We start from the raw sequence: 14,114 nt of genomic DNA, 5'->3' as shown, positions 1-14,114 counted from the left end.
AAATCAATTTGTACTATATGACTGTATATTGTTGAATTCACCAGTTTTGAAGCATGTGGATTTTGTTGTTGATTTTTTTTTTTACCCGTTATAATAGATTAATTAATGTTAATATAATATTGAATAGAGCTTCGGATATTATAAGAAAAGGTGCACATTATAATTATTATAAGTCACATCAAAAAGTTAAACGTAATACTTTGGGTGTTTTTGAAATATATATAATATATATAATCAACAGGGGTTTTATGTTTCACAGCAACGTTATTTTAAAAAAATTTATTTTCCCCAAAATTTTATTAAATCACAATTTTTTTAGGTTAGTACATTTTTGTCACTTAAGAAATCATTCATACAATTTAAATTTTTTCATCAGTAATTTCAAAAAACCTTTTTAAAGAAAGATTTTAACACACCCTTTTGATAAAACCTTTTTTTAATATATTAAATAAAGTCTATCCCTATTAGAAAACAGGTAAGTGTATATCGGAGTTTTTTTTATATTTTAAATAAATTTCCAAAACCAAGAAAAAAGGGCAAGGCAAAATTTTTTAAAAGAAATTTTTCAATCGATTTTTTATAAACCGGGTGAGGGGAAATTCTTGATAAATTTAAAATTCACAAAATTTTTGGTTTTATTTAATTTCCCTACCCTAAGATAAAAAAGAAAAAATTTGAAATGAAAAAAATTTTGATAATCAATAACTTGGCAATAAAAAAATTTTGAAAGGAAAATAATTATGGGTTTTAATTTAAAATATAAAATATAGCAGAATGTTTTTAAATGTTTTTTTGTTAACACTTTGGTTAAAATTTTATTCCCGCTTAAATGAAAAAGGCCTTTAAAACTTTAAATTCCCTTTGGCTGAGCTACCCAAACATGAAGCTTCGTCATTTTGAAAAACGATTTTTTTAAATTTCAGGAAAAATGTTTCAGAAAGGTATAAGTCGGTACAAGAAGATAAGAATTTTTTTTTTAATTTTTTAACTTTTTTAAGATACTTTCATGTATTTAGGGGATTTTAAAAATTTTAGAAAATAAACAAAAATCAATAGGATATTTAACACTGCTTTTTTAAATTTTACGAAAGTTACAATATTTTTAGACTTAACTTTTTTTTTTAGTGATTTTAAAAGACATTTTTTCATGAAAAACAGTAATTAATTAATTTTAAGTAAATATTAAAAAAAAAAACAAAGAAAAAAACAACAACAACAAAAAAAAATTGGCATTTTTTTTGAAAAAATTTTCTCTTTTTGCATTTAAGTTCACTTTTAATAAAATTTTTTTCCGTAGCAAAACCCCTCCAAACTAGTTTTAATCGCTCCCAAAAACGATGTTTTTTCGTAAGGTTTAACTGGGGCTTAAAATTTAACTGGGCCCCCCAGCAATTTTGGGAAAACCGTCTTTTTAACCATTGGGTGCTGATTGACATTCAATAGACCCTCCAACAAAACCAAAATTTTGGGGTGAAGGTTAAATTCCCTTTTAAATTTAATAAAAGTTTAACCAGTTATTTTTCACTTTTTTTCATATTTGTGATAAATCAAATAAATAAAATGCTGAATTTTAATTATAAAAATGACAAAGAAAATTTTTTTCAGAAAGTTTGCATTAAGTCCCTTTAATAAAAATGAGTTTTAAAAAATTTTCATACTTTGGGAATATTTTGTAACCCACATTTACAAATTAAAAAAAAAACGTTTTTACCCAAAGAAACATGATAAAATGATGGTGTGACATGGGCCTTAATTATGGAAGACAATTTTATGATAATGAGGCCGCCAACTTCTGCATTGTTTGTCCCCAGGTTGAACTGCTACCCAGCATTTAAAATAAAAAAACTTTTCTCATATACAATTGTCATGTTACCAATACCTACACACCTTTTGTGTTAAGAATTTCTACACATGTTTTCCTTATTATCCACAAATTATAAATAATATTTTTTCCTAACACATGTTTTTACCTTTACATTCATTCTAAGCTTCTTGCTTAGCTTAATGGGATAATTAAATTGTTTACTAATGTTTGTTTACCATGTTTTATATCATAATTACTGAAATTAAGGTAGTCTTATGTAATGCTTTTCCCGCCAAAAAATATCTAACATCGGTTCGATATCGATAGCAAATTGTTATTACCGGAAACTTAATTTTTTTCAAAATCTTGGGGCATTATATTATTTACAATCACGTCATCTTTTATAAGCTATTATCTAAATTTCGGTTATATTGAATTTTGAAAATTGTGAAAAATAAATGTTTCGTAAAGACATATTATTACGATATTTGGCCGATGTAAGACATTTTTTTTGCGGAGAAGTATTACAGTAAGACTTACCTTAAATTACACAGTTATATTTATATGTCAACATATCATAATTATAAAAAATGTAATTTTGTTATACACGAGCGTGTATTTGATGCATGCACTTGACTTGGCAAATTTGCATGTTAAATGAAATCTGCAATTTTCGTACAAATTTAGTGCCTAAATTTTAATAGTGCAATTTATACATAATTAAGTAAAGATTTTTTTATTACTGGCAATAATACTTGCTTTAGAGTTGATGACTGTTTATAGATATTCTATATTAATTTTTTTAATTGTAATTTTGTGATTGTAATGAATATATATGTATATCTACATGTATAGTTAGTTATACAGCATGAAAATACAGTTTAGCAATTTATTATTTTTTGTTTTAACAACTTTTTCAATTTAGTGCATTAAACATTTAAAGACAAGTGTTTGGATTGGTTAATTCTTTACTCTTCTTTAGAATTCAGACCAATGAAACGTTCCAAATAATTCACAAATTTGTCTTAATATTGTCTTCTTGCATTATGAATATTAACATTGTAAAATCTTTTTTTGTAGTGTAAGAAATATTCTTTGTTATGCTAAAAATGAATGGAATTTAGTCTTCTTAAATCATGACAAAAAAAAGCATTTGAGCCGCATCATGACAAAACCAACATAATGCATTTGCAGCAGTTATGAATCCAGACCAGCCTGCGCATCCATGCAGTCCTAGATCAGGATCATGCTGTTGACGCTTACAAACTCTATAACAAGTAGAGACCGATAGTCACTCAGAACAGCATGGATCAGGCTGGTCAGGATCCATACTGGACGCAAATGCACTATTTGTTTTTCGAGCGGCATTTTTTAACATTTTTGCATAAATTTTTGCATGCAGAACTTTTAAAAAAGCAAACTTTATTATGGTTTAGCTCCATTTCTTTTTATTTAAAGGAAATGGTTTTAAAGGGAAACCCTAACTTTCATGAAGGGCCTTGATAAAAAACCAAATTTTAAATCCGTATTAATTCTTTTTTTTTATTGCAGAAACCCGGGGCCACCACCCCGATAGGTTTAAAGGCACTGGCTAAGTATGGACCTCCTCATGGACATGGGAAAAAAGGGAAAAAAAGAAAAGGGCAAAATATGGGGAAGGGCGGATAAAGCCCTATTAAAAGGAATTTTCTATTATGTTTAAATTTTTTAACTTTTTGTTTTTTTATTTTTTTTTTTTTTTTTTTGGTTGGGTTTTTTTTAAAAAGAAAGACTGTTAATTTGGGAAAGATTTTAAAAAATATTGTTTTAAAAAAAAAGGAGGTAAATATAATTTTTAAAAATTTAATTTTTTAAAAAAAAATTTTTAAATTTTAATTTTTTTGCAATTTTTAAAAAATTTTGATCCTAAGTTTTCAAAATTAAAATTTTCCCCAAAAAATGACAATATTTTTTTCATACTGATTAAAAATTTTAAAAAAAAAATTTCTTTTTTTGAATATTTATTCTAACCCAAATCATTTAAATTTTAAAACCAAATTAAAAAAATAAAATTTATAAATCCAGGGGTGGACTTTTGAATACAAGAGTAAAACAAATTTTGAGGTAAGTTTTCGACAATAAAAAAGTGCTTTTTTTTCCCTTAAAAATATGAGACAAAGTTAAAAGTGTTTCGAATGTCACAGGCCATCCGATCAAAAAATTACAATGGGAGTTTTTTTCATGTACAACGCGTCTATTCTTTGTTCGTTGGTGGGACGTGGAGTCAACAATACTATCCAAGGCGTTACGTTTCGAAACGAAAAACGGCTCTTGTTAGCGCCACCCTTTCTGAGTTAGTCACAACAGATAACAGACAGTATGCTACAGCTTTTTATACCCTTTAACAAGACTATCTTTACAGTGTTGATTATAAATTTCTGTCATATTTTGTAGTTAATATATTTCACCATTCATTTAACCCACCTATATAAAGTCTACTTAAGGTTAAAAAAAACCCAGACAAAATGGCTTGAAAATATGATTTTTGTGCTATTCTTAGCCCAATTTGAGCAAATGCTTTTCAATATTTGGTAATAACATGAAAAATCACAGTGGAGTCCCTTTAAAAAAACTTTATGATGATTTTAGATTTATTGTCCTATAATAAAAGCATACAAATGACCCACATATATTACATGTAATAAGTTCTGACTTAAGGGGAAAAAATGGCTATAATCTAGCTGAAATATTGATATATATATAGTTAGTTTGTAGGAAAACAGATAAATTTTGAGATTTTGATAATTCACCCAATGAATATTCTGCATATTGCATAAGCATATTTTGGTGCCATATGAGGTAAATTTTGTTGGTGTGCAGTAAAACCAAACAAAACAGGCATATTAAGATTTTTTTTATTATTATCATTATTGGTATTTTGTTTGATTTATTTTTGTTGTAAAATTGGAAGAAATATTCAATGGTAAAATTTTGAATTTACAAACATTCTCATAATCATACTTGTGTCATGCTCAAGTTGCCAAAGACTGAAAAGTGCATTAACATTTTAAGACAAGAGTTTTGATTGGTTAATTCTTCATTCTTTTTCAGAATTGACCAATGATAAGTGTTGTAAGATAGTGTACTTGTGTAAAAGTAAAAGTGTTAATTTTTTGTTGTTTTAAAAATGATTTTAAATTATTATTTCCAAGATTTTTATGCCCCCACAGAGTGGGAGCATATAGCGTTGCACTTGTCCATCCGTCCGTACGTCCGTCCATCCGAGCACACAAATGGACACTTGTTGGGTACCTTGAACACACAAATGGACACTTGTTGGGTAATTCTATTCATTCCGTCAATATTGTTGGGTACTTTTGTTGTCTAATTGGGTACTTTTAAACAAAAGAAATACCCAATATATGCCCATTTGTAGGAATGTCCGTCCGTCTGTCGTACGTCCCGAAATCTTGTGAACGCAACTTCTCTTAAACCGGATAGCAGATTTTGCTTAAACTTTCAGGGATGAACAACCTTAATATGTAGATGGTAGTTAAGGAAGGAATTTTCGCTGCGACCAAATTTAACAGAATTATGGCCCTTTGTTGATTTTTTCACTATATACTATGTAGAAATTTTGTGAACGCAACTCCTCTTAAACCAGATGGCAGATTTTGCTTAAACTTTCAGGGATGAACAACCTTAATGTGTAAATGGTTGTAAAGGAAGGAATTTTTGCTGCGACCAAATTTAACAGAATTATGGCCCTTTGTTGATTTTTTCACTATATATAACCATATAGAAATTTTGTGAACGCAACTCCTCTTAAACCGGATGGCAGATTTTGCTTAAACTTCCAGGGATGAACAACCTTAATATGTAGATGGTAGTAAAGGAAGGAATTTTTGCTGCGACTAAATTTAACAGAATTATGGCCCTTTGTTGATTTTTTCACTATATACTATGTAGAAAAATTTTGTGAACGCAACTCCTCTTAAACCAGATGGCAGATTTTGCTTAAACTTCCAGGGATGAACAACCTTAATGTGTAGATGGTAGTAAGGAAGGAATTTTTGCTGCGACCAAATTTAACAGAATTATGGCCCTTTGTTGATTTTTTAAATATATACCATATAGAAATTTTGTGAAGGCAACTCCTCTTAAACCGGATGGTAGATTTTGCTTAAACTTCCAGGGATGAACAACCTTAATGTGTAGATGGTAGTAAAGGAAGGAATTTTTGCTGCGACCAAATTTAACAGAATTATGGCCCTTTGTTGATTTTTTCACTATATACCATATATATGTCGTCAGTGGGGGCATCCGTGTCCTTTGGACACAGTTCTAGTTTTCACAGAATTCGTTATATCATGTAATTACTGTGAAATTGTTTCCATACAAAATCAATGTTTGATGTATAAAATCAGATAAGTATAAATCGGTATAATGTAAATGGTAAAAATCATTGTGAATAATCAGAGATATAGATGTAGATGTTATTAATGTTTCTGGAATATTTTTTATTTAATTTTGGTGCAAAAATTACTTAATTGTACGCAAAATGGTTCAATTCCATCCCATATACATGTAGGTATTTAATTTGAAGGGTTCATATGCGGTTCCAAAAATTGGAGCCAGAAAAGTCTATTTTAGAAATTCCATGGTCATCACTTGTTGCACATGTAAAAATATTTTGCTGGGAGCTGGCAGAAGTTTATTAGTAGATGTACAAAAATTCTAAAATCAAAATAATAAAAAGGGTATTGCTTTACAAGTCATAAAATACATGTATCCTGTTAATTAATTAGTTACAGCCATTTGTTCCTAACAGTTAATTTGTTGTAGATGCCAGTCCTCCGTTTTTATAATACTGCAAATTTTTGTAACAACAGTTTTCATTGGCTAATCATGATGGTTATATAATCTATGATATATAGCTGCTGCTGTCAATTTTTTAAGCAATTACGGCTTTTTCCTCAAATTAAGAAATTCTGCTGAATCATAAATAGAGGAATATGAATGAGTGTAGATTAAATAAAGACTCATTGAATCATTGAACAAGTTGAATAAAATTATATTTTTCGGGCCCCTTGTGAGTTTAATGTAATTTTATTAAATGATTTCAAAATGTTCATTAACGAACGTACACAAATATAATATTCTGTTTTTCACATACCCAAAATAAATACTGTCAAAAGTGAAAAAAGAATCATTTTTCATTTAAGGCGCCAATCAAATTTAGGGCGTCTTTAAGCTATGTTTGTATATCGCAAATGACGTCACGTCAGACTTTGTGCATGGTATTTTTACAGAGCTTCTTTAGCAGCACGGGTATGTGATAAATTCATTACAATGAATTTTTATGGGATGTAAGGCTGTCAATTGTCATTGCTATGGTAACCAATAAAGTAAAATACAAAATTACGTTAGGTTACCTCCCTTTATTGCATTAAGTTACCTCCATTTATTGCATTAGGTTACCTCCATTTATTGCATTAAGTTACCTCCCTTTATTGCATTAGGTTACCTCCTTTTATTGTGTTAAGTTACCTCCCTTTATTGACCTAAGTAAAATACAAAATTACCTGCCACCAGCATTTAAGCTAAATACATGTACCTATATATTTTGTTGTTACATAGATGTGTATATGAATTATATCTTCCAACACTTGCCAGTGCTGTAGGTGTATCCTATATGTCTACTGATGAACTAACTTTGTTGAACTAAAGAAGAAATATATGTCTACTGATAAACTAACTTTGTTGATCTAAAGAAGAAAAAATATGTCTGCTGATGAATTAAATTTGGTGAACTAAAGAAGAAAAAATATGTCTGCTGATGAATTAAATTTGGTGAACTAAAGAAGAAAAAATATGTCTACTGATAAACTAACTTTGTTGAACTAAAGAAGATTAAAATATGTCTGCTGATGAACTTACTTTGTTGAACTAAAGAAGAAAAATATGTCTGCTGATGAACTAACTTTGTTGAACTAAAGAAGAAAATATGTGTACTGATAATGAATTAAATTTGATGAACTAAAGAATGAAAAATGTGTACAGATTAACTAGAGGGGTGTATAAATGCATAATTTATATATTAAAAATGATGTATTGATATAATATTATATTCATATTAGAAAATCAATAAATTCGGTTTATACATAATCATTGTATAATTCTATATATAGAGATAATTATTATCAACACTTTTTCATCGTAAAATTTCAAGGTTATTCAACTATATTTTGTAAGGAAATATTAATGGTATGTAACTTAACTACAGACTTTAAGCAAACTTAATTCGAAATTCGAATTCCGGTCATAGTCGACTTCTATTTTTCATAGAACCGCATAGTGACGTTATAAAAAATGAATGTTATGAAGCTAAATAAATCTTGACTCTCAGTATGTTAGTATTGTATTCATCCGAAGCTGTTCTACAGAAATTAGATACATTCTCCTGTTGCTATCGCTTTGATGGACAGATGAACACTAACATTTACTTAGTGATGAAAGTTGTAATGATATACCTGGGCATACAAATAGAGCAGATCAACATTTTTTGTACATTAGGCCACAGATTTTAATAACAGTCTGGGATTAAACTTGCTTCTTTTCTGTGTTTTGTGGGTTTTTTTGTGTGTTCTTTTCTTTAGAAATTCTGGAATGCTGGTTATTCCACGTGTTTGTTTAATCACATTTTTTTTTCTCTTGATTTACTTTGTGCTGAATGTATTATGCATTATAAGATATTTTCCTTTGTATGATTTGTACTTAAGAATTCATCTGTTTTTTATTTAATTAAAAAATTAATGTGAAATTGTTTAATTGTCTTGTTTAAGTTTCTAATGCTATAATATATGGGTTTCTAATGGAAACCTTGTGTTTTTTATTTATCCCTACGTATAAATTTTGTAAAGCCAAATATTTGTCATGTTTTTGTTCTTGCTTTATTAGATTGCTTTAAGCCACGTTTGCTGTTTTAGTATAGAATGTGTCTTTAAGAGCTTGAGTTACAGACAAGATTTATAACAAGGATTAGGAAGGAAATATTTTGGACATTAAATTATAAAATTTTAGCCGCGTCAAGACAAAAACAACATAATGGGTTTGTGAACATCATGGATCAAGACCAGCCTGTGCATTCGCACAGTCTGATCAGGATCAATGCTGTTCACTTACCAACTCTATTACAAGTAGAGAAACTGATAGCGAACATTGTGGATCCTGAGCAGGCTGGTTTGGATCTATGCTGGTTGCAAACCCACTATATTGGTTTTGCCGTGATGTGGCTCAAATTTGTCAATGATACAATTTTTGTTGTATCATCATCATACAGATTTTCAATGTCGTTTTATTTTTTATGCCATAACATTTTTTCTAGCAGATATTCTTACAAGTCCCATAGCAACCATCCCCATAGCAACCATCATACATTTTTACCTTGACAACGGCACCGTGATACAAATAGTTTATTGTATATATACATGTATACAGTATTATTATATGTACAGTGAAATCACTTTTCTTTTTGTTTCGGTTCATATCAGGAATCATTTTTTACTACCATATATGAATGTTTGTACTTAAAATTAATGAGGGGGAAAAAATATTTTTGTTTATATACATTTTTTTTTCTTACAAAAGTTTTAGTGCTGAAAAGAAATTGAAGATTTATTTAATATAGTCACTTTTTTTGTTGTAACAAAACAGTCTTGTTACGTAATAATGTCCCTTTCCTGCAAAAATTGTTAAAGGGACTTCACTGTGGTTCAAAAGCCAAAAAACGTAAAATTTAAATTTTAATTTCTTACATAGATCAACTGTTGCAAAACAGACAGATATTCAAATGTTAATATACTCAGAAATAAATAGAAAATCATATTTTATTTTTAAACAAGTAAAATAATTATTCTGTAAAAACGGAGTAAGCGAGTAATCTGAATTTTTGCACAGAATTTATTGGTTTAGACCTACATGAAATACTAGTAGATCATTAATCTTAAAAAAATTATTTCCAGTCCTGTCATATCAAATAACCTCAGTGGAGTCCCTTTAATGTGAATAAATTGTGCATATTACACATTTTATATAAGATATCAGCACCGATCTTAATTACATTTAATTACATGTTATATAAATCGGTGACATAAGTTCATGTTTGAAAGGTTATCATACAGTTTGTGTTTTTATAGAATATTACATATTTATCATGTACAATCACTATATATACATGATGTTTTTGTATTGAACAATTCTCCTCCTCATATCTCTATCCATCTATTCCATCAATAAATTTGTATAAAGCAGAATATGTGATCATGTTGTCTTTCATTCAACCAGTAGGTGTCATTGCCGTATTATGCTGTTTATCAGTCAACCAGTATGTTACATTGCCTAATTATGCTGTCTCTCAGTCAACCAGTAAGTTGCTTTTTCAAATTAATCTGTTTCTCAGTTAACCAGTAGGTTACATTGCCGAATTATACTGTTTCTCAGTTAACCAGTAGGTTACATTGCTGAATTATGCTGTCTCTCAGTTAACCAGTAGGTTATATTGCTGAATTATGTTATCAGTCAACCAGTTGGTAACATTGCCGAATTATGCTGTTTCTCAGTTAACCAGTAGGTTACATTGCTGAATTATGTTATCAGTCAACCAGTTGGTAACATTGGCGAATTATGCTGTTTCTCAGTTAACCAGTAGGTTACATTGCCGAATTTTGCTGTTTTCAGTTAACCAAAATAAGAGATCCCAATTATGTGTCCAGTTAAAACCAAAAGGTTAAATTGCGAATTTAAATTGGGGTATGCTAATACTGGAGTTAAATTGGTGTTAAGATAGGACTCGAACCCGCTACAGCTCTATACATGTACATAGTCATAGGTTGTGATTTAAATTTCATCTTTTTCCGCCCTTTCATTGCATACTGGTGCAATTATTGGTTAAGGCAACCCGGCGAGACTTCAAAGTGCTAAATCTAGATCCCAAAATATATATGATTTTTATTGGGTAAACGAATAAAACAAATATGGTAGTATTACATTTTTAGATGGACTAAACATCTATTTAAAAGAGCCCAGATATCAAACAGACAATTTCTTAGACGCTGCAAATTCTCAAAATGAAAAAAATGATAAAAATAATGTATTATTTATATGAGCCGTTTCACAACAAAACCAACATAATGCGTTCGCGACCAGCATATGGATCCAGACCAGCCTGCGCTTCCGCGCAGACTGATCAGGATCCATGCTGTTCGCTAACAAACCCTATAACAAGTAGAGAAACTGATAGCGAACAGCATGGGTCCTGATCAGACTGCGCGGATGCGCAGGCTGGTTTGGATCCATGCTGGTCGCAAATGCACTATGTTGGTTTTGTCATGACGCGGCTCATATAAAAATATTTCTCTGAGCGCGGGATTCGCACAGGCATACCACGTCGGGCATTTACCAGGGATTTTAAAATAAAAGACTGTGACCTTATTAAAATTTTTATAGTAGCAAACAATTGAAAACCACTCTTTCACGTACTTGTATTAATTGAAATAAATAAAAGATACTTCCAGAACAAAAACCAAATAATAATTATAAGACCTCGCCGATAAGCGATCGATAATGACGAAGTATGACGAAAAGTTACGAAATAAAACGAAATGTTACGGCTCGGGATGAAATCAAAGTGTCAAATTTATCAGGGCGTTGTAACAAACACCGCGTTTATTGATTTGATCGTCTTTAAAAAAAATCTGAATATTTTAAGCGCATTAACATTATTTTTCAATGATTATAAATATGCAAATCAGAAATGATGTCTTATTGAATTCAGTGTAACACTCAGTGGATACCCCGGGGCGTGATAAGTTATATAATTATCAATTAAACCGTGGGTGAACATTTTTCTTTTTAAAGTAGAACACCTTCAAATTTGTGTTGATATTTTTTTGAAATTTCAAAATTGTTTAGAACAAGCGATTAAACCTGTCCGACATAATCCAAAAAGAAGTGTTATCTATAATAGGGCGTCCGTTGCCGAGTAGTTAAGGTCGTTGACTTTAAACTACTTGCCCCTGACTGATGTGGTTCAAATCCCGCCAGGTCTTTAAATTTTTTATTAAAAAAAAATATCCTCCCGCTAGCTACAAAAGTGAAAAGCCAGGGTCCATTCCCCTGAAATAAGCAGGACGGACAGGTGCCCCTTGTGCCCGAAATAAAGCAAGGGCGGAAGATGCCCGGAAAAGCCTAAAAAAATGCAAGGGCGGGCAGTTTTCCGGGAAAAGTGAAAAAAGCAAGGAGGACGATGCCGGGAAAAGCCCAAAATAAGCAAGGGCGGACAAGTGCCGAAAATGCCTAAATAATGCAAGGAGGACAGGGGCCCGGAAATTCTGAAAAAAATGCAAGACGGAAAAAGGTGCCCCCGGACATGGCATTTAAAAAATGCAAGGGGGGAATGTGCCCGGGAAAGCCTGAAATAATTCAAGGAGGACGGTGTCGGACATCCCGTATTTAAGGCCCGAAGGACGGTGCCCGAATATAATGCAAGGACGGACAGGTGCCCGGACATGCCTGAAATAATACAAAGACAGACAGGACGGACAGGTGAAATAATTCAAGGACGGATAGGTGCTATGTCATGCCTGAAATAATGCAAGGACAGACAGGTTCCCGCACATGCCTGAAATAATGCAAGGACGGACATGTGGTCTGTCATGCCTGAAATTATGCAAAGACGGACAGGTGCTGTGTCATGCCTGAAACAATGCAAGAACAGACAGATTCCCAGACATGCCTGAAATTATGCAAAGACGGACGAGTAAAAACGCTGAAATTGTACAGTATTGTATAACTTAACAAAATATTGGTATGTACTACATTTAACGCACTACTGTAAGTCGCTATTTCTCTTGTCAAAGGACAGAAAAAGGGGTACTACTTTTGTCTATGGCTAATATTCTCTGAAAACTGCCTGGTAGTGAAATAAATTATCCACACTTTGTGCTTCCCAAAAAAACTTTTTTTGGGTTTACTGGGGAATGTCCCCCAAAGCAAACTGATTTAAGCCTTAAGTACCTTTTTTAAAATATAGACTCAGTAAAGTGCCTAAAACTATTTCACCTAAAAAGTTAAAATTGATTGTTCCCTTTCAATTAGACAAAAAAATTTATTTATTATATTATTATAATACAATATAACGATGATCAGATAATACTTTCCACAGGAAAATACAGTTGTCACAAGGAGAATAAAGGGACTCCACTGAGGTTTAAAAGCCTAAAAACATAACATTTGAATTTCTTACATAAATGAGCTGGGGCACTTTAAACAGAAATATATGCAAAGATAGTTAAGAAATATATACTATATATATAAATATATAAATTGAAAATCAAAATTTTTTATGCTTTTCTTAGCCCGATTTAAGAGAAGAGTGTTTAAACGCTTTTCATTTTGGGTCATTTTTTTACAATTTGAATTATTATTCTGGAAAAACGAAGTACGCGAATGAGCTGAAATTTTGCAGAAAAATTAGTGGTTTAAACCTACATCAAATGGTGCATTTATCTGGAAACAAATAGTCTCATCATATCAAAAAACTTCAGTGGAGTCCCTATAAGGTAAGTGTATGTGTATATTACGTATTAGTTTCCTGTGTAAATGTACCTACATAAACATGTACAACATAGGTACATTCCATGCTGACAAAATCAGTATATGCCGGGTTTAACCTACGTGGACTTAAATTGAATAATTTCTGTTAAAAAGAAGACGCGCCTATAAAATGTCAATGACTTTTTTCAGTTTTAAGGAAGCTCGCTCACATTAACTATTTTAAATAAAGGTTTCTGGTGTTTTATTTTAAAGATATATTATGCTCAAATTCTAAACTCGGAAATATTCTTAATTGCTACACAGTCTCTTTTCAAATTTAAAATAAAATGTTTTGACCGCACACAAAGTAAATATGTTATGTTAAAACACTACACACTGCATTATTTATCTGGACATGACTATATGAATTTAAGTCTCATTAAAACTTGATAGACCCAGCAATTTTGACCCATACTAGGCAGTGTAGATTCCAATACATAGTTTGTATATTCCTTTATTTAAATTAGATATATTAGTAAGAATTTCATAGATTTCAATGATATTTTACGATAAAAGTATTTTACTCAAAGACGAGTAAAATGTTCATAACAATGCCACAACTGTTAACATTTTTATATAGTCCTGGCCTAACATTGTTTTAAAGTGTGACTTTAACGTATATTTTGGCATTATATAATATACAGATATCTATTTAGGTAAAAACAAACACCACGTT

This window comes from Ruditapes philippinarum, unplaced genomic scaffold, assembly GCF_026571515.1.
Source record: "Ruditapes philippinarum isolate M1 unplaced genomic scaffold, ASM2657151v2 ctg464_1_1_1_1, whole genome shotgun sequence".
Taxonomy (NCBI): domain Eukaryota; kingdom Metazoa; phylum Mollusca; class Bivalvia; order Venerida; family Veneridae; genus Ruditapes; species Ruditapes philippinarum.
Note: the sequence above shows the minus strand (reverse complement) of the source record.